A 20,161-nucleotide genomic window follows, 5' to 3' on the forward strand; every position below is an offset into this window, starting at 1 on the left:
GAATTCAAGGGTTGGCAGAAGAAAGAGTTTTATATAGCAAAATTTGATTCCCGGAACACAAATCATTGTTGGAGACGATGTGGTGAGGTGGGGGATTTGCTCCACATGTGATGGAAGTGTGATAGAATCAAGCAATTCTGGGCAGAGGTCTTTGACCTGATACAGATGGCTACATCACAGTTGATAACTCCTAGCCCCGAAACTGCCTTGTTGAATATAAATCTGGAAAAGGTGAATAGGGAGGCCAGATGGGTGATCTCCCGAATCTTAGATGCTGCCCGAAGCTTAATCTTATATGGTTGGAAATTCCCTAATATCTCAAAAATTATGGAAGTCAGAGATAAAGTGAATAATATACCTGAGATATGAGTATGGAGTTGGGATCGAAAACGAAACTAAGAAGGAAACTTTCCACCAGAGATGGGACACATGGGTGACAGACCCAAGTCTATTTAGGGGATATGCTCTATGGTAGTCCATGGGATGGGCTGAGAGGAGGTTTTTGATGGTTGTGAGAGGGAGTAATATCAACTCCTTATTCTCTCTGTTTTATTTATTTATTTTTTATTTACTTTCTCTCTCCTCCTTGTTTTCTTTTTCTTTACTTCTCTATTTTTTTATTCGTTTATTTTTAATTTTTAGTTGAGTCGTTTGGGTGGAGGGCACGCCGACCAAGGGTGGGTCTCCATGTGGATGCCTACCACAGATATGTTGATGTCCTTCAGTGTTACCTTTTTGGATTGTTTGTTTTTGTAAAAGAATAAAAGAAAAAAAAAGAGATGGTAATAACCCATGAGGGAAGCCTCATTGACTTACTCTAAGAAACAGTGAAGCTAAAAAAAGGCAACCAATGGCCCCTATAGTGCCAGATTCACATTCACCCATTCCATCGCCAGGTACCCACCTATAATGCCAGCTACAAATGTCCCTATGCCAGCCACAGTGTCCTCCATGGTAGCATCAGGTATCTCACATAGCTCAGTCCACACTTACCTCCAGGGCTGGGCTTCTTTTCTCAGCAATGTCTGTCCATGTCCTGCAAGAGTGACCTGTATGATAACACATTCACTTTCCCTCCTCTCTGAACTTGCAGAATTATTTTCATTGTTTGTGATGTCATAAAGGTCCTTCTGCTCCTGGTTTTTATTAGCCCTCTATTTACATTTTCCTTACAGAATCAAACTGTCTAACATAAAAGCTGGCTTTGTTGCCCATAGCAACCAATCACAGTGTAGTGTTAATTTTTCCAAAGCCGTTGAAGAAATGAAAGCAGAGCTCTCATTGGTTGCTATGTTAGACAGTATTAATAAATTAGACCCATAGTTACTCATTTACATATCTGTCCCTGGTGAGTCTAAGGGTGCCCATACACATTAAATGAAAGTTGGCCCAACCCGCCGGACCGGCAAACAATTTAATGTGTCGGGAGGAATCTAAAGTGTATGGGCACCTTTAGATTCTAGAAAGCCTGCTGAATTGGTCACAGGGGATCAAGGGAAGACAGAGTTACTAATGGGTTCTTTAGCTCTGTATATACAACAGAAGAAAGAGCAGCTGATGTAGCTTAACCCCTTAACGACCAAGGACGAAAATGTACGTCATGGTCGGCTGCTAGTTCCCGCACCATGACGTACATTTTCGTCCGCATTTCAAACTGTCACTCTGTGTAAACACAGAGTGACAGACGCGTGCTGACAGCTGTCCTAGACAGCTGAGACATCAGCCTCGCCGGACAGCGGACCATCGCCGCTGATTTCGGCAGTTAACCCCTTAAGTGCGGCGACGGATTGCCGTCGCCGCATTTAAGTGGTTTGAAGCACATCAGCAGCCCCCACGAAGTGATCGTGGGGGCTACCGATGCTTGTCACGGCAATCGGAGGTCAGATAATGACCTCCGGGTTGCCATGCACGGAAGCCTCGGAGGAACAGCCTCCGGCCGTTCCTCCTCTGCTTCCTGTCAGTGTGACAGTCACGTCACAATGACAGTTAGAGTACATCACACTACGTGTGTAGTGTAATGTACTCTAGCAGCGATCAAAGCTGCAAGACTAAGTGTCCCCTAGTGGGACAAGTGAAAAAAGTAAAAAAAAGTAATAAAAATGTTTTAAAAAAAGTGTAAAAATAAAAGTTATAAGTTCTATAAACACTAAATGCTTTTTTTCCTATAATAAGACTTTTATTATAGAAAAAAAATGAACACGTTAAAAAAGTACACATATCTGGTATCACCGCGTTCGTAACGAACCCAACTATAAAACTATAATGTTATTTTTCCCGCACGATGAACACCCCAAAAAAAATCAATAAAAAACTACGACAGAATCGCAATTTTTTGGGTCACCACCGCTCCCTAAATAAAGAATAAAAAGTGATCAAAAAGTCGCATGTACCCGAAAATAGTACCAATAAAAACTTCTATCCGTCCCGCAAAAAACAAGCCCTTACACAGCTTTTTTGACTAAAAAATTAAAAAATTATGGCTCTCAGAATATGGTGACACAGAATTTTTTTTATTTATAAATAAGTCATTTTATTGCGCAAACGCTAAAAAAAAGGACCAAACCTATATACATATGGTATCGCCGTAATCGTACCAACCCGCAGAATAAATTAAAAATGTCATTTATTGCGTACGGTGAGCGCCGCAAAAAAAAAAACTAAAAAAACGGTGTCAGAATTCCTGTTTTTTGCTCAGGATTGCAAAAAAATTGAATAAAAAGTGATCAAAAAAAAATCGCATGTACCCCAAAATGGTACCAATGAAAACTACAGATTGTCCCGCAACAAATAAGCCTTCACACCACTCTATTGATGGAAAAATAAAAAAGTTATGGCTCTTGGAAAGCGGGGAGTGAAAATCTAAAATATGAAAGCAAAAAATGGATCAGTCCTGAAAGGGTTAATTCATTTCTAATGAAAAAACGTATGACAACATGTTGGGTATTTCCGTACTCGGGAGAAATTGCTTTATAAAAAAATGGTTGTTTTTTTCCTCCTTTATCCCTTGTGAAAATGAGAAAATGCAACATTTTAGTGGAAAAAATTTTGATATTAATTTTCGCGCCCTAATTCTAATAAACTCTGCAAAAGACCCGTGGGGTGTAAATGCTCACTATACCCCTAGAAAAATTCCTTGAAGGTTTTTCCAAAATGGGGTCACTTTTGGTGGGTTTCCACTGTTTTGGTCCCTCCAGTGCATTGCAAATGCGACATGGCACCGAAAACCATTCCAGCAAAATCATAAATCCAAATGGCGCTCCTTCCCTTCTGAGCCCTGTTGTGGGTCCAAACAGCAGTTTATTACCACATATGGGGTATTGTCGTAATCGGGAGACATTGCTTTACAAATGTTGGGGTGCATTTTCTTCGTTATTCCTTGTAAATAATAAAAATGTCTATGTTGTTTCAGAAAAAAAGTACATTTTAATTCTTACAGACTAATTTCAATATATTTAGCGAAAAACCTGTGTGGTCAAAATGCTAACTATACCCCTAGATAAATACCTTAAGGGGTCTAGTTTTCGAAATGGGGTCGTTTATGGGGAGTTTCTATCATTCTGGCAGCTCAAAGCCTCTCCAAATGTACATTGGGGCCTAAAACATTTTCAAGCAAAATATGAGTCCTGAAAGCCTCCGGGTGTTCCCTTCCTTTGGGGCCCTGCCGTGTGTCCAAACAACGCATTAGGGCCACAATGTGGGTATTTTTGAAAACAGGAGAAAGAGGGTGATAGATTTTGGGGTGTGTTTCTTCATTTTCATGGTCGCTTTACAAAGAAATCGGTCTTCAAACAAATACTTTTATGAAAAAAGTGAAATTATTATTTTTTTCACCTGCTATGCATTAAATTTAGCAAAGAACTGTGTGGTCAAAATAATTACTATACCCCTAAATAAATACCTTATGGGGTCTAGTTTTCTAAATGGGGTCGTTTATGGGGAGTTTCTATCGTTTTGGCAGCTCAAAGCCTCTCCAAATGTACAGTGAGGCCTAAAACATTTTCAAGCAAAATATGAGTCCTAAAAGCCTCCGGGTGCTCCCTTCATTTTGGGTCCTGCCGTGTGTCCAGGCAGCGCATTAGGGCCACAATGTTGGTATTTTTGAAAACAGGAGAAACAGGGTGATAGATTTTGTGGTGTGTTTCTTCATTCTCATGGTCGCTTTACAAAGAAATTGGTCTTCAAACTGATACTTTTATGAAAAAAGTGAATTTTATTTTTTTTTCACCTGCTATGTATTAAATTTAGCAAAAAACTGTGGCGTCAAAATACTTACTATACCCTTAGGTAAATACCTTAAGGGGTCTAGTTTTCTAAATGGGGTCATTTGTGGGGGTTTCCATCACTCTGAGACCTATGAGCCTCTGAAAACCTGGCTTGGTGCCGGAAAACAAAATGTACTTCAAAATTTATAAAATTATTATTCAATTTGTAAGTCCTCTAAATTGCTGAAAATTTATTTTATTTTTTCAAAAGTGCTGCCAAAATGGAGTAAAGAGATAGAAATATATATTTAATTAAAAAAATTGTACAGTATGTGTGTACATATGTGACATATTGCAGTTAAAAATAGGGGAAAATGGTAATTTTTACAAAATTTCTTCAATTTTTCTATTTTTTTATTAATTTCCGCAAATCGTATCAGTCTACTTTTACCACTAAAATAAAGTACAACATGTGACGAAAAAACAATGTCAGAATTACTTGGATATTCAAAACTTTCACAGAGTTATTCTCTGATAAAGTCAGACATACCAGATTTGACAAATCTGGCTTGGTCATTAAGGTACAAACATGCCCGGTCATTAAGGGGTTAATTCCTTAATGACCGGGCATGTTTGTACCTTAATGACCAAGCCAGATTTGTCAAATCTGGTATGTCTGACTTTATCAAAGAATAACTCTGTGAAAGTTTTGAATATCCAAGTAATTCTGACATTGTTTTTTCGTCACATGTTGTACTTTATTTTAGTGGTAAAAGTAGACTGATACGATTTGCGGAAATTAATTAAAAAATAGAGAAATTGAAGAAATTTTGTAAAAATTATAATTTTTCCCTATTTTTAACTGCAATATGTCACATATGTACATACATACTGCACAATTTTTTTAATTAAATATATATTTCCATCTCTTTACTTTTATTTTGGCAGCACTTTTGAAAAAAAATTTTTTTTTTTGAGCAATTTGGAAGACTTACAAATTTAGTAATCATTTTATACATTTTGAAGTACATTTTGTTTTCCTGCACCAAGCCAGGTTTTCAAAGGCTCATAGGTGTCAGAATGGTGGAAACCCCCACAAGTGACCCCATTTTGAAAACTACACCCCTTAAGGTATTTATTAAGGGGTGTTGTAAGTATTTTCACCCCACAGTTTTTTTGTAAGAATTCATGCAAAGCAGGCGTAAAAAAATATTTAACTTTTTTCATAAAAGTATCACTTTGAAGACCGATTTCTGTGTAAAGCGACCAGGAGAATGAAGAAACACACCCCAAAATATATCATTCTGTTTCTCCTGTTTTCAAAAATGCTCCCATTGTGACCCTAATGCATTGATTGGACACACGACAGGTCCCGAAAGGGAGGGAGCACCCGGAGGCTTTCAGGACTCATATTTTGCTTGAAAATGTTTTAGGCCCCAATGTACATTTGGAGAAGCTTTGAGCTGCCAGAACGATAGAAACTCCCCATAAACGACCCCATTTAGAAAACTAGACCCCATAAGGTATTTATTTAGGGGTATAGTAAGTATTTTGACCCCACAGTTTTTTGCAAAATTTAATGCATAACAGGTGAAAAAATAAATTATTTCACTTTTTTCATAAAAGTATCAGTTTGAAGACCGATTTCTTTGTAAAGCGAACATGAAAATGAAGAAACACACCCCAAAATCTATCACCCTTTTTCTCCTGTTTTCAAAAATACCCACATTGTGGCCATAATGCGTTGTTTGGACACACGGCAGGGCCCCAAAGGAAGGGAGCACCCGGAGGCTTTCAGGACTCATATTTTGCTTGAAAATGTTTTAGGCCCCACTGTACATTCGGAGAAGCTTTGAGCTGCCAGAACGATAGAAACTCCCCATAAACGACCCCATTTCGAAAACTAGACCCCTTAAGGTATTTATCTAGGGGTATAGTTAGCATTTTGACCACACAGGTTTTTCGCTAAATATATTGGAATTAGTCTGTAAAAATTGAAATGTACTTTTTTTCTGAAATAACATAGAAATTGTTATTATTTACAAGGAATAACGAAGAAAATGCACCCCAACATTTGTAAAGCAATGTCTCCCGATTACGACAATACCCCATATGTGGTAATAAACTGCTGTTTGGACCCACAGCAGGGCTCAGAAGGGAAGGAGCGCCATTTGGATTTATGATTTTGCTGGAATGGTTTTCGGTGCCATGTCGCATTTGCAATGCACTGGAGGGACCAAAACAGTGGAAACCCCCGAAAAGTGACCCCATTTTGGAAAAACCTTCAAGGAATTTTTCTAGGGGTATAGTGAGCATTTACACCCCACGGGTCTTTTGCAGAGTTTATTAGAATTAGGGCGCGAAAATTAATATCAAAATTTTTTCCACTAAAATGTTGCATTTTCTCATTTTCACAAGGGATAAAGGAGGAAAAAAACAACCATTTTTTATAAAGCAATTTCTCCCGAGTACGGAAATACCACACATGTGGTCATACGTTTTTTCATTAGAAATGAATTAACCCTTTCAGGACTGATCCAGTTTTTGCTTTCATATTTTAGATTTTCCCTCCCCGCTTTCCAAGAGCCATAACTTTTTTATTTTTCCATCAATAGAGCTGCGTGAGGGCTTATTTCTTGCGGGAGGAGCTGCAGTTCTTATTGGTACCATTTTTTGGTACATAAAAAGTGATTCAAAAGTTGTATTACATTTATTTTTAGAGCAAAGGTGACAAAAAAAAACAAACTGCGATTTTGGCGGTTTCAATTATTACATTTTTTTAAGGTGTGCACTGTGCAAATTAAATAATGGTGTATTGTAATAGTTCGGACCTTTACGGATGTAGCGATACCAATTTTGTTAATTTTTTTTACATTACTTTAGAAGAAAAATGCGAAAAGGTGTTTTGTTTTTTTAACTTTAAAAAAAAAAATCTCACTACTAATAACTATAATTCTTCTACACATTTTATTAATCAATCCCCTTAGGGGACTTGATCCAGCGATCATTGGATCGCTGGTACAATACGCTGCAATACTAATGTATTGCAGTATATTGTTATTCTTACAGGCTTCTGTAACAGAGCGATCGCTGTTCCTGTCCGTTAGTCCCGGGTGTCAGCTGTAATACACAGCCGACACCCGCAGCGTATGGAGCGGGCTCAGAACGTGAGCCGGCTCCATACATCAACCGCCGCACCATGACGGGCAATTAAGTCATAGTGTGCAAAGGGGTTAGTGCACAGCGGATGGTTCAAAGTGAAAATTGCAATTTTCCACCGATATGCCATTTTAGTGCATAATATGTTGTGCCCAGTTTGTGCCACAGAAGACAAATACCTCATAAAACGTTAAGCGGGTTCTCTCGGGTATGGCAACACCGTATGTGTGGGCGCAAACTGCTGCTTGGGCACGCTGCAGGGCTCAGAAGGGAGGGACGTCATTTTGCTTTTGGAGCGCACATTTTGCTTGGTAGGTTTTCTGTTTTTGGTTTCGCTGGTATTTCAGTTTATAATGTGGGGGGCATATGTAATCTGTGCGGGGTACATCAGGGCATAATAAGAGGGTATAATAATGGGGTAAATAAATAATAATTCATAGATATGTGGCCGGTGTCGCACTGATAAATGGCGCCCGATCTTATCCGCTTTTGGAACATTTGGCATCGCCATATTCTGAAAGCCAGAACTTTTTTATTTTTTCACCACCGGAGCCGTGTGAGGGCTTATTTGTTGCGGGACAATCTGTAGTTTTCATTGGTACCATTTTGGGGTACATGCGATTTCTTTTTTTTATCACTTTTTGTTACATTTTTTTGCAATCCTGAGCAAAAAACAGGAATTCTGACACCGCTTTTTAGGTTTTCTTTTTGCGGCGCTCACCGTACGCTATAAATGAAATTTTTACTTTATTCTGCGGGTCGGTACGATTACGGCGATACCATATGTATATAGGTTTGGTCCTTTTTTTTTAGCGTTTGCACAATAAAATGACTTATTTATAAATTTCTGTGTCACCATATTCTGAGAGCCATAATTTTTTTATTTTTAGTCAAAAAAGCTGTGTAAGGGCTTGTTTTTTGCGGGACGGATAGAAGTTTTTATTGGTACTATTTTTGGGAACATGCGACTTTTTGATCACTTTTTATTCTTTATTTAGGGAGCGGTGGTGACCAAAAAAATTGTGATTCTGTCGTCGTTTTTTATTGATTTTTTTTGGGGTGTTCATCGTGCGGGGAAAATAACATTACAGTTTTATAGTTGGGGTCGTTACAAACGCGGTGATACAAAATATGTGTACTTTTTTAACGTGTTAATTTTTTTTCTATAATAAAAGTCTTATTATAGGAAAAAAAGCATTTTGTGTTTATAGAACTTATAACTTTTATTTTTACACTTTTTTTTAAAACATTTTTATTACTTTTTTTTACTTTTTTTACTTGTCCCACTAGGGGACACTTAGACTTGCAGCTTTGATCGCTGCTGGAGTACATTACACTACACACGTGACTGTCACACTGACAGGAAGCAGAGGAGGAACGGCCGGAGGCTGTTCCTCCGAGGCTTCCGTACATGGCAACCCGGAGGTCATTATCTGACCTCCGATTGCCGTGACAAGAATTGGTAGCCCCCACGATCACTTCGTGGGGGCTGCCGATGTGCTTCAAACCACTTAAATGCGGCGACGGCAATCCGTCGCCGCACTTAAGGGGTTAACTGCCGAAAGCAGCGGCGATGGTCCGCTGTCCGGCGAGACTGATGTCTTAGCTGTCTAGGACAGCTGTCAGCGCGCGCCTGTCACTCTGTGTTTACACAGAGTGACAGTTTGAAATGCGGACGAAAATGCACGTCCTGGTGCGGGAACTAGCAGCCGACCAGGACGTGCATTTTCGTCCTTGGTCGTGAAAGGGTTAATATATCAGTTGATATACTGAATTGGCTGAATGTAGATATGCTCCAAGCTAAGTTCAATAAAATAAATGTACACAAGGCCCCGGGACCAGATGGGTTACACCCTAAAGTTCTTAAAGAGCTTAGTTCAGTTATTTCTGTCCCCCTCTCCATAATATTCAGAGATTCTCTAATGACTGTTATAGTGCCAAGGGACTGGCGCAGGGCAAATGTGGTGCCTATTTTCAAAAAGGGCTCTAGGTCTTCCCCGGGTAATTATAGACCAGTAAGCTTAACATCAATTGTGGGGAAAATGTTTGAGAGGCTATTGAGGGACTATATAAAAGAAGTATGTGACAAAAAATAGTATTATAAGTGACAGCCAGCACGGTTTTACTAAGGACAGAAGTTGTCAAACCAACCTGATTTGTTTTTATGAAGAGGTGAGCAGAAGCCTAGACAGAGGGGCCGCTGTGGATATAGTGTTTTTGGACTTTGCAAAGGCATTTGACACTGTCCCTCATAGACGCCTAATGGGTAAATTAAGGTCTATAGGTTTAGAAAGTATAGTTTGTAATTGGATTGAAAATTGCTCAAGGACCGTATCCAGAGAGTTGTGGTCAATGATTCCTATTCTGAATTGTCACCGGTTATAAGTGGTGTACCCCAGGGTTCAGTGCTGGGACCACTATTGTTAAACTCATTTATGAGGGTATGTTCACACACTAAAGTAAAGGCAGCTGTAAAATACGGAGCTGTTGTCAAGGGATTTTCAGCCGTTTTTAACCCCTTCCCGACATTTGCCGTACATGTACGTCATGGAAAGCATTGACTTCCCGCATCTTGCCGTACATGTACGCCAAATGTTTGGGACCGGCTCAGAAGCTGAGCCGCTCCCATCATCACCGGATCTCAGCTGTATCTTACAGCTGACATCCGGCTGTAACGGCGGGGACCGAAATTAGCTTCGATCCCCGCCATTAACCCCTTAAGTGCAGTGCTCAAACGCGATCGCTGCACTTAAGGTGTTTGCAGCTCATCGGAACCCCAGTAATGAAATTGCCGGGGTTCCGGTGGCTGCAATGGCAACCGGAGGCCTAATACTGGCCTCCCGGTCTGCCTAGCACCGAAGCCGGTCAAGATCCGCCCGGCGGCGGAGCCTGATCGGCTTCCGTAGCTGCCGGCAAGATGGCGCCGGGTCAGGAGCTGATCCGGCGTCATCAGCGGTGGAAGTCAGCTGTACTGTACAGCTGACATCCACCTGTAACGGCAGGAACCGGAGCTAGCTCCGATCCCTGCCATTAACCCCTTCGATGCAGCAATCGAAAGCGATTGCTGCATCGTAGCGGTTACTAGCAGATCGCCAGCCCTGACAGGCAATCAGGATTGGCGACTGCTGTTATGGCAACAGGAGACACAATGGTCTCCTGCTCTGCCATTACGGAAGCCGATTTAGGCCCCGCCGGGAGGCGAAGCCTAATCGGCTTGCTGTCAGTGAATGACTGACAGATCTAATACATTGCACTACATAGGTAGTGCAATGTATTAGAAAAAAAAAATCTGACCGTTGGACTTTGAAGTCCCCTAGTGGGACTTGAGAAAAAGTGTAAAAAAAGTATAAAAAAGTGTAAAAAAAAGTGCAAATAATGAAAGTTTGAAAACAATAAAAGTTTCAAGTAATCAAATAAAACACAATCCCCCTTTTACTCTTATCAAGTCCTTTATTATTGAAAAATAATAATAAACCATATGTATTTGGTATCGCCGCGACCGTAACGACCTGAGGTATCAAAATATTATATTATTTATTGCACGCGGTGAACAGCGTAAAAAAAACCTTAAAAAACGTTACCAGAGTTTCTGTTTTTTAGTCACTTTGCCCTACAAATGTTAGAATAAAAAGTGATCAAAAAGTCGCATGTATCCAAAAATGGTACCTATAAAAACTATAGCTCGTCCCGCAAAAAACAAGCCCTCACACACCTCCGTCGACAAAATAAATTAAAAAGTTATGGCTCTCACAACTTGGCGACAGAAAAAATACATTCTTTTTACAAAAGTAATTTTATTGTGAAAAAAGTTGTAAAACATAAAAAAGTGCTATAAATTAGGTATCGCCAGAATCGTACTCACCCACAGAATAAAGTTAACATGTAGTTTATAATGCGTGGTGAACGCTGTATAAAAAAAACCAAAAAAAGCTGTGCCAGAATTGCGTTTTTTTGTTTACCTGGCATCCCAAAAAATAGGATAAAAGGTGATCAAAAAGTCACATGTACCCCAAAATGGTACAGCTCGTCCCGCAACAAACCAGCCCTCATACCACTACGTCTATGAAAAAATAAAATTAGTTAAGGCTCCAATAAGTCAGGAAATAAAAAAATATGCAGTTGTGCCCGAGGGGAACATTTCTTCTGTTTGAAGAGGCGATTTATCAAGGACCTAAAATTAGGGAACCAGGAAAGGGAGGGCCCAAACATATCCGCTGGAAGCGACGGTGCCCGTATTATACCAGGACAACACTTCCTAGCAAAATTCCCCAAACTACAAAGGTTGCGGAGTGTGGACCAAAAGGGGGATAATAAAGGACGCCATATATCAGTGCGACACCGGCCTGTGCAGAAAGGATTGCCTCACAGCGTAACACACATCTATGGATCATTTTATTGTTTTTTTTTACCCCATTATTATACCCCCTGACTATGCCCCTTATATACTCCGCCCGGCTTACATGTACCCCCACATTATAAACGGAAACACCAGTAAGACTCCAAACAAAACTACTATCAAGCAAAATCCACGCTCCAAAAGCCAAATGGCGTTTCCTCCCATCTGAACCCTACAGCGGCCCAAACAGCAGTTTCCTTCCACATATATGGCACCGTCATACCCGGGAGAACCCTTTTAGCAATTTTTGGGGTGTGTGTCTCCAGTGGCATAAGCTGGGCACGACATATTTGCCACTGAATGGCATATCTAGGGAAAAATATAAATTTTTAATTTGCACCATCCACAGCGCATTCATTTATGGAAAAGACCTGTGGGGTGAAAATGCTCACTACACCCCTTAATAAATGCCTTGAGGGGTGCAGTTTCCATAATAGGGTCACTTCCCAGGGGTTTATTTTTATTATTTCACATCTGAGCCTCTGCAGTTGTGAACCAATACTTTGTAAATCGCCAAATTAGGCCTCAATTTGACATGGTACACTTTCACTCCTGAGCCTGGTCGACTGTCCAGGCAAGAGATTAGGGCCACATGTAGGGTGTTTCTAAAACCAGGAAACCCAGCATAATAATTAGAGAGCTGTCTTGTTATGGTGGCACAAGCCGGGCACCACATATTGTCCACATATCTGTGGAAAAAATCCCATTTTCACTCTGCAACATCGAGTTCACACTAATTTCTACAAAACACCTGCAGGGTTAACATGCTCACTACACCCCTAGGTAAATGCATTGAGGAGTGTAGTTTCCAAAATTGGGTCACTTCTGTGGGGTTTCCACTGTTTTGGGCCCACAGGCGCCCAGAAACCAATCCAGCAACATCTGCACTCCAAATGGCGGTCCTTCCCTTCTGAGCCCTGCCGTGTGCCCAAACAGCAGTTTATGACCACATATGGGGTATTGCCATACTCGGTAGAAATTGCTTTACAAATGTTGGGTTCTTTTTTTTCCTTTATTTGTTGCGAAAATGAAAAAATTTGCGCTAAAGCTACGTCTTATTGAAGAAAAAGGATTGTTTTTATTTTCACTGCCCAATTCTAATAAATTCTATGAAACATCTGTGGGGTCAAAATGCTCACTACGCCCCTAGATGAATTCCTCAAGAGGTGTCGTTTCCTAAATGGTGTCACTTTTTGGGCGTTTTCATTGTTTTTTCCCCTCAGGGGCTTTGCAAATGTGACATGGCCTCCGCAAACCATTCCTGCTCAATGTGATCTCCAAAAGCCAAATAGCGCTCTTTCCCTTCTAAGCCAAGCCGTGTCTCCAAACAGCCGTTTATTACCACATGTGGGGCATTGTTTTACTCGGGAGAAATTGCTTTACAAATTTTGTGGGCTTTTTCTCCTTCAGTCCTTGTGGAAATGAGTAAAAATAAGCTAAACCTACATTTTCTTTGAAAAAATTTTGATTTTTATTTTCAGGGCCTACTTCCAATAATTTCTGCAAAAAACCTGTGGAGTCAAATCGCTCACTATACCCCTAGATAATTTCCTCAATGGGTGTAGTCTCCAAAATGGGGTCACTTGTGGGGGGTTTCCACTGTTTTGTCTCCTCAGGGACTTCGTAAATGTGACATGGCCTCCGCAAACCATTCCTGCTAAACTTGAGCTCCAAAAGCTAAATAGCGCTCTTTCCCTTCTCAGCCCTGCCGTGTCTCCAAACAACTGTTTATTACCACATGTGGGGTATTGTTTTACTCGGGAGAGATTGGTTTACAAATTTTACGGTGCTTTTTCTCCTTCAGTCCTTGTGGAAATGAGAAAAAATTAGCTAAACCTACATTTTCTTTGAAAAAATTTAGATTGTCATTTTCAGGGCCTATTTCCAATAATTTATGCAAAAAACCTGTTGGGTCAAAACGCTCACTATACCCCTAGATAATTTCCTCAATGGGTGTAGTTTCCAAAATGGGGTCACTTGTGGGGGGTTTCCACTGTTTTGTCCCCTCAGGGGCTTTGTAAATGTGACATGGCCTCCGCAAACCATTCCTGCTAAACTTGAGCTCCAAAAGCCAAATAGCGCTCTTTCCCTTCTCAGCCCTGCCGTGTCTCCAAACAACCGTTTATTACCACATGTGGGGTATTGTTTTACTCGGGAGAAATTGCTTTACAAATTTTACGATGCTTTTTCTCCTTTAGTCCTTGTGGAAATGAGAAAAAAAAATCACTAAACCTACATTTTCTTTGAAGAAATGTTGATTTTAATTTTCACGGCCTACTTCCAATAATTTCTGTAAAAAAACTGTGCGGTCAAAATGCTCACTGTACCCCTAGATAATTTCCTCAATGGGTGTAGTTTCCCAGATGGGGTCACTTTTGGGGGATTTTGACTGTTTTGGCACTGCAAGAGCCCTTCAAACCTGACATGGTGCCTAAAATTTATTCTAACAAAAATAAGGCCCCAAAATCCACTAGGTGTTCCTATGCTTCTGAGGCCGGTGCTTCAGTCCAGTAACACGCTAGGGCCACATGTTGGATATTTCCTAAAACTGCAGAAACTGGGCAACAAATATTGAGTTGCATTTCTCTGGTAAAACCTTCTGTGTTATAAAAAAAATTGTACTAAAAATTTATTTCTGCAAAAAAATATGAAATTTGTACATTTCACCTCTACTTTGCTTTAATTCCTGTGACATGTGTAAAGGGTTAAGACATTTTTGTAAATGCTGTTTTGAATACTTTGAGGGGTGAAGTTTTTAAAATGGGGTGACTTTTTTGGGGTTTCTAATATATAAGGCCCTCAAAGCCACTTCACAACTGAACTGGCCCCTGTAAAAATGGCCTTTTGAAATTTTCTTGAAAATGTGAGAAATTGCTGCTAAAGTTCTAAGCCTTGTGAGGTCATAGAAAAATAAAAGGATGTTCAAAAAACGATGCCAATCTAAAGTAGACATATGGGGGATGTTAATTAGCAACAATTTTGTGTGGTATAACTGCCTGTCTTATAAGCAGATACATTTAAATTGGGAAAAATGCTAATTTTTGCAATTTTTCGCTAAATTTTGGTGTTTTTCACAATTAAATACTGAACATATCGAGCAAATTTTGCCAGTAACTTAAAGTCCAATGTGTCACGAGAAAACAATCTCAGAATCGCTTGGATAGGTGAAAGCATTCCGGAGTTATTACCACATAAAGTGACACATGTCAGATTTGAAAAATGAGGCTCGGTCAGGAAGGTCAAAAGTGGCTAAAGAGGGAAGGGGTTAAAGCATCAAATGTTTTTTTTAATTTGTTCTTTTGGAGCCATTTTTGGAGCTGTTTTCCTATTGACACAATGAAAACCAGCTCAAAAAACGGCTCAAGAAGTGACATGCACTTCTTTTTACGGAGCGTTTTTTTACACGCCTTTTTCCAAACGACCCCTAAAAAAAACGCCCCGTCTGAACGAAACACAGTTTTTCCATTGGAATCAATAGGCAAATGTTTGAAGGCGTTCAGCTTCCATTTCTTCAGGAGTTTTTCCGAGGCGTTTACGCCCCCAAAAAATGCCTGAAAACACTGCGTGTGAACATACCCTCACGGATATAGAGCATGGGATTAATAGAACTGTTTCTATTTTTGCAGATGACACCAAGCTATGTAGTATAGTTCAGTCTATGGAAGATGATCATAAATTACAAGCCGATTTGGACACACTGAGTGTTTGGGCATCCCCTTGGCAAATGAGGTTTAATGTAGATAAATGTAAAGTTATGCATCTGGGTACCAACAATCTGCATGCATCATATGTCTAAAGGGGGTTTTACACTAGACGATTATCGGGCAGACGAGCGTTCACAGAACGCTCGTTGCCGATGATTGCCCAGTGTAAACAGGGGAACGATCAGCAGATGAACGAGCAAACTATCATCTGCTGGTTGTATCGTTTTAAAAAGTTAAATATTATTGTTGTCGACAGTAAATCTCACTGTGTAAACAGGGAGAGGCGCTGCCAACATGATAATAATGTAACGACCGCTTGTCCCCATCCATAGCTCCGTGTGACGAGTGACGATCAACGATGTCTCGTTGATCAGTGCTCACTGCTCCGGCTCCTTATTGGCAAGTGTAAAAGAGCCTTTAGAGGGAGCTATACTGGGAGAGTCACTTGTTGAGAAGGATCTGGGTGTACTTGTAGATCATAAACTAAATAACAGCATGCAATGTCAATCAGCTGCTTCTACGGCCAGCAAGATATTGTCGTGTATTAAAAGAGGCATGGACTCGCGGGACAGGGATGTAATATTGCCACTTCACAAAGCATTAGTGAGGCCTCATCTAGAATATGCAGTCCAGTTCTGGGTTTCAGTTCATAGAAAGGATGCCCTGGAGCTGGGAAAAAATACAAAGAAGAGCAACTACACTAATGAGGGGTATAAAGAATATAAGTTATGAGGAAAGATGAAAAGAATTAAACCTATTTAGCCTTGAAAACAGACGACTAAGGGGGGACATGATTAACTTATATAAATATATGAATGACACATACAACAAATATAGTGAAAACCTGTTCCATGTAAAACAAGGGGGCACTTCTGGAGAAAAAAAGGTTCAATCTCCAGAGGTGACAAGCCTTCTTTGGGCCGAGTCCCCACGGAACGGAAACCACGCAGCATATCTGACCTGGAACACGCAGTACATTCCGTCCGAAAACTGCGCCACATTGTAGTGCATTTTTTCAGATGGAATTTCCGCTGCGGAAAGCAGCAGTAAAAACTGCTCATACTAACGTAGGTCGTTATTATGACGACACGTCCCTCCATCGCAGTCCGGTCTCCCTGGATGACGCTGAAGCCAATGTGACCACTACAGCATGTGATTGGCTGCAGCAGCGAAGAAGGAGGGTGTTCTGGGTAAGTATGATTTTATTTTATTTTGCATAGTTGCGATTTTTGTGGCGTAATTGCTGCGAATACGCCACAACAGTTGCAACACTGGGCTTTCTGTTGCGGGTTTTGCTTCCCCATTGAATAAAATAGGGAAAACCTGCAACGGAAAATCAACAAATACGCAGCATTTATTAACGTTTACGCTGCGTTTTTTTCCGCAGCGTGGGCAGGAGATTTTCTGAATTTCATCCACTTTGTTGCTACTGTAAATGCTGTGGAATTTACGCACAGAATTGTGTTGCGGATATTCCTCCGCGTTTACTCTACGTGGGAACCCGGCCTTACTGTGAGAACTGTGAAATAGCGACCGCAGGAGCCGGTCACAGTAGGGACAGTAGATGGCTTTAAAAAAGGCTTCGATATTTTCCTAGACCAAAAAAATATTAGCTCCTATGTCAATGTCTAGAATTTTTGTTTTATCCCTTCCCTTTTTCCCATCACTTGGTTGAACTTGATGGACATATGTCTTTTTTCAACCATACTATGTAACTATGCTCATGCAGAAATCCACTGGATGCAATTTCATAGAATTTCATAGAAAGCTAGTCATCTAGCCATGAAATGTATAAATCAACAAGGCTCTCTGAAGCTATTGTCTAGAACAGGGGTGGGCAAACTTTTTGACTCGCGGGCCACAATGGGTTCTAAAATTTGACAGAGGGGCCGGGCCAGGAGCATTTGGAGGGAGTGTTTGGGCCGGATATACTAAAGCATTAAATGTAGTGTGTGCAAACCTCATAGCACAGTAAGAACACTACAACCCAATTTATTAACTGTCTTTCAAATGTGAAAAATAGCCCTTATCAGTTAATAAATTTGTCTCAAGGAATATGCAAGATATGGCATTTACATACTATTTCGCAGATACTGGGAGGAGGAAATGTAAATAGATAAAAATAACATACGCACTGTGATTTATCAAGAAAAAAGTTCTGTTGACTCTGTAAATTAGCTGCCAACCTCTGAGCAGTAGCCGCCCGTTCTTGTGTTGACTGCTTGCTAGCATAGTTTGCATGCTTCGTGGCAAAGTGACGGCTGATATTGTACTCTTTGAAAACCGAAGGGCTTAATGGTGACGTGAAACGAAGTGAAAATTAAAGTGAAATAAAGAGAAATACGCGCCACATTAACCCCTTAATGACCGGGCCATTTTGCACGTTAATGACCAAGGATTATTTTTTGTTTTTTCATGGTCGCATTCCAAGAGTCGTAACTTTTTTTTTATTACGTCGACATAGCCGTATAAGGGCTTGTTTTTTGCGGGACGAGTTGTATTTTGTAATTGCACCATTTTTAGATGCTTACAATATATTGATTAACTTTTATTAACTTTATTTTAGGAGAGAATTGAAAATAAGCAGCTATTCCAGCATTAATTTTCACGTTATAAATTTATGCCCTTTACTATGCTTTATATGTTTTCCTATGTTTGCACAATAAAAACCCTTTTAGAAAAAAATTACTTGTTTTTGCATCGCCGCGTTCCAAGAGCCGTCATTTTTTTATTTTTCCGTCGATGTGACCGTATGTGGGCTTGATTTTTGCGGGCCAATGCGTAGTTTTCATTAGTACTATTTTGGGGTACATAGGACTTATAGATTAACTTTTATTTTATTTTTTATGGGGGGAATGGGAGAAAAGAGAGAATTTTGCCGTTGTTTTTTGCGGGTTTTTTGGACGCCGTACATCCGGCGGTTTCATTAATGTGTTCATTTTATTGGTCAAGTTGTTATGATCGCGGGGATACCATATATGTGTATGTGTTATTTGTTTTGACACTTTTACTGAATAAAACCACTTTTTGGGCAAAAAAAGTAGTTTTATTTGATTTTGACTGTAATTATTTTATTTTTTTTCAACAAACTTTATTTAACTGATTGACATTTTTTTTTTAAGTCCCACCAGGGGACTTCACTATGCGATGTGCCGATCGCATATATAATGCTTTGGTATACTTAGTATACCAAAGCATTATTGCCTGTCAGTGTAAAACTGACAGGCAACCTGTTAGGTCATGCCTCCGGCATCGCCAAACAGGCAGTTGCGGAAGACAGACCTGGGGGTCTTTGTTAGACCCCCGGCTGTCATGGAAACCCGACGGCGACCCGCGATTTGTTTGCGGGGGCGCCGATCGGGTGACAGAGGGAGCTCCCTCCCTCTGTCAAACACATTAGATGCCGCTGTCACTATTGACAGCGGCATTTAATGGGTTAAACTGCCGGAATCGGAGCGCGCTTCGATTCCGGCAGTTGCAGCAGGAGCCAGGCTGTGTATAACAGCCGTGCTCCTGCCGCTGATCGCGTGGGTACACTGGCAGTACCCGCGCCATCACAGGACGGATATATCCGTCCTCCTGCGCGAACTAGCAGCTGCTGAGGACGGATATATCCGTCCTTCGGCGTTAAGGACAACGGTCAATGTGTTTTGAGTGCGCCATCTATTGGGAAAACGTGGGCATTGCAGGGAAAGGGGAAAAAAAAGGAGGTTTTTACTATGATTTGGACAAGTTCGGCGGGCCGGATTAAAAAGCCTAACGGGCCGTATGTGGCCCGCGGGCCGTAGTTTGCCCATGTCTGGTCTAGAAACTTAATAAGCTACAAATAATTCTGACTTAATTCTAGATATAAAAGGTGTGCCACAAAAAAAATAGAACCCTGTCTACCTTGTGTGGTTGCAACAGGATAATGGATAATGGAAAAATGACACAGTTACTCGTTACAGGAGATGCTGGAAGTGGTTTGTGCCAAAGTTGTGCCCGTCTTATGTTCAGGAACACCTTCTGCAACACCACACGTTTGATATACCGGACATGAATTTCAATTTACTGTTTCACTTTGGGCACTGTCTGGGGATTAGTTTCATAAACCTTACCCTTCAGGTAACCCCACAGATAAAAATCGCTCACTGTTAGGTCTAGTGAACGTGTAGGCCACAGCGCTTTGCTCACAGTACATTCTTCTGTAAATGCTGCATGAACTCGCCACAAGGATGCATGCGTCGCCCGTCTTGTTAAAAGAATATTGGACCCAGACTCTGCATACCCATAACAATAGACCAAACGCTGATTTTTGGATCATGAATGGCTGTTGGTGTAGCACTTATGAATTTTCTGTGTGCCAGTACCTATCATTCTGCGAATTAACATACCTGGTTAGATGGAACCACGCTTCATCGGACATGATTTATAGCAACGGGTCCAAATGGCTGTCTACGATCATATCCAGTAGCCAATTGAATACACCACATGCTTTTGTTTATCCCACTCCTTTAACTCTTGCACAACTGATACTCGGTATGGCTTCAGGTGTAGCAATTTCAGTACTCATCGACATGTTGTCCTGCTGACGTGCGCCTGCTGGGATAATTCTCAGGTAGATATCTTCGGGCTATTCATAATTGTCTCTTAGATGTCTGCAAAAACAACAGGTATACAAACACGTGGTTGTCTATTTTTTTTGCATTAGCCACGGATCC

At 40.6% G+C, this 20,161-nt stretch overlaps 1 protein-coding gene and 1 long non-coding RNA gene across 2 annotated transcripts in view; one reads left to right on the plus strand and one right to left on the minus strand.

The window, feature by feature from the left end:
* LOC142741430 (uncharacterized) overlaps positions 1 to 1,080 on the minus strand; it is a 35,338-nt gene extending 34,258 nt beyond the window's left edge. The window contains exon 1 of the long non-coding RNA XR_012881131.1: positions 994 to 1,080. This is a non-coding gene — a long non-coding RNA (uncharacterized LOC142741430). The remainder of the gene's footprint in view (positions 1 to 993) is intronic.
* SCARF1 (scavenger receptor class F member 1) overlaps positions 1 to 20,161 on the plus strand; it is a 55,810-nt gene that overhangs the window by 34,102 nt on the left and 1,547 nt on the right. The window lies entirely within an intron of this gene.

Source organism: Rhinoderma darwinii, chromosome 2 (genome assembly GCF_050947455.1).
Source record: "Rhinoderma darwinii isolate aRhiDar2 chromosome 2, aRhiDar2.hap1, whole genome shotgun sequence".
Taxonomy (NCBI): Eukaryota; Metazoa; Chordata; class Amphibia; order Anura; family Rhinodermatidae; genus Rhinoderma; species Rhinoderma darwinii.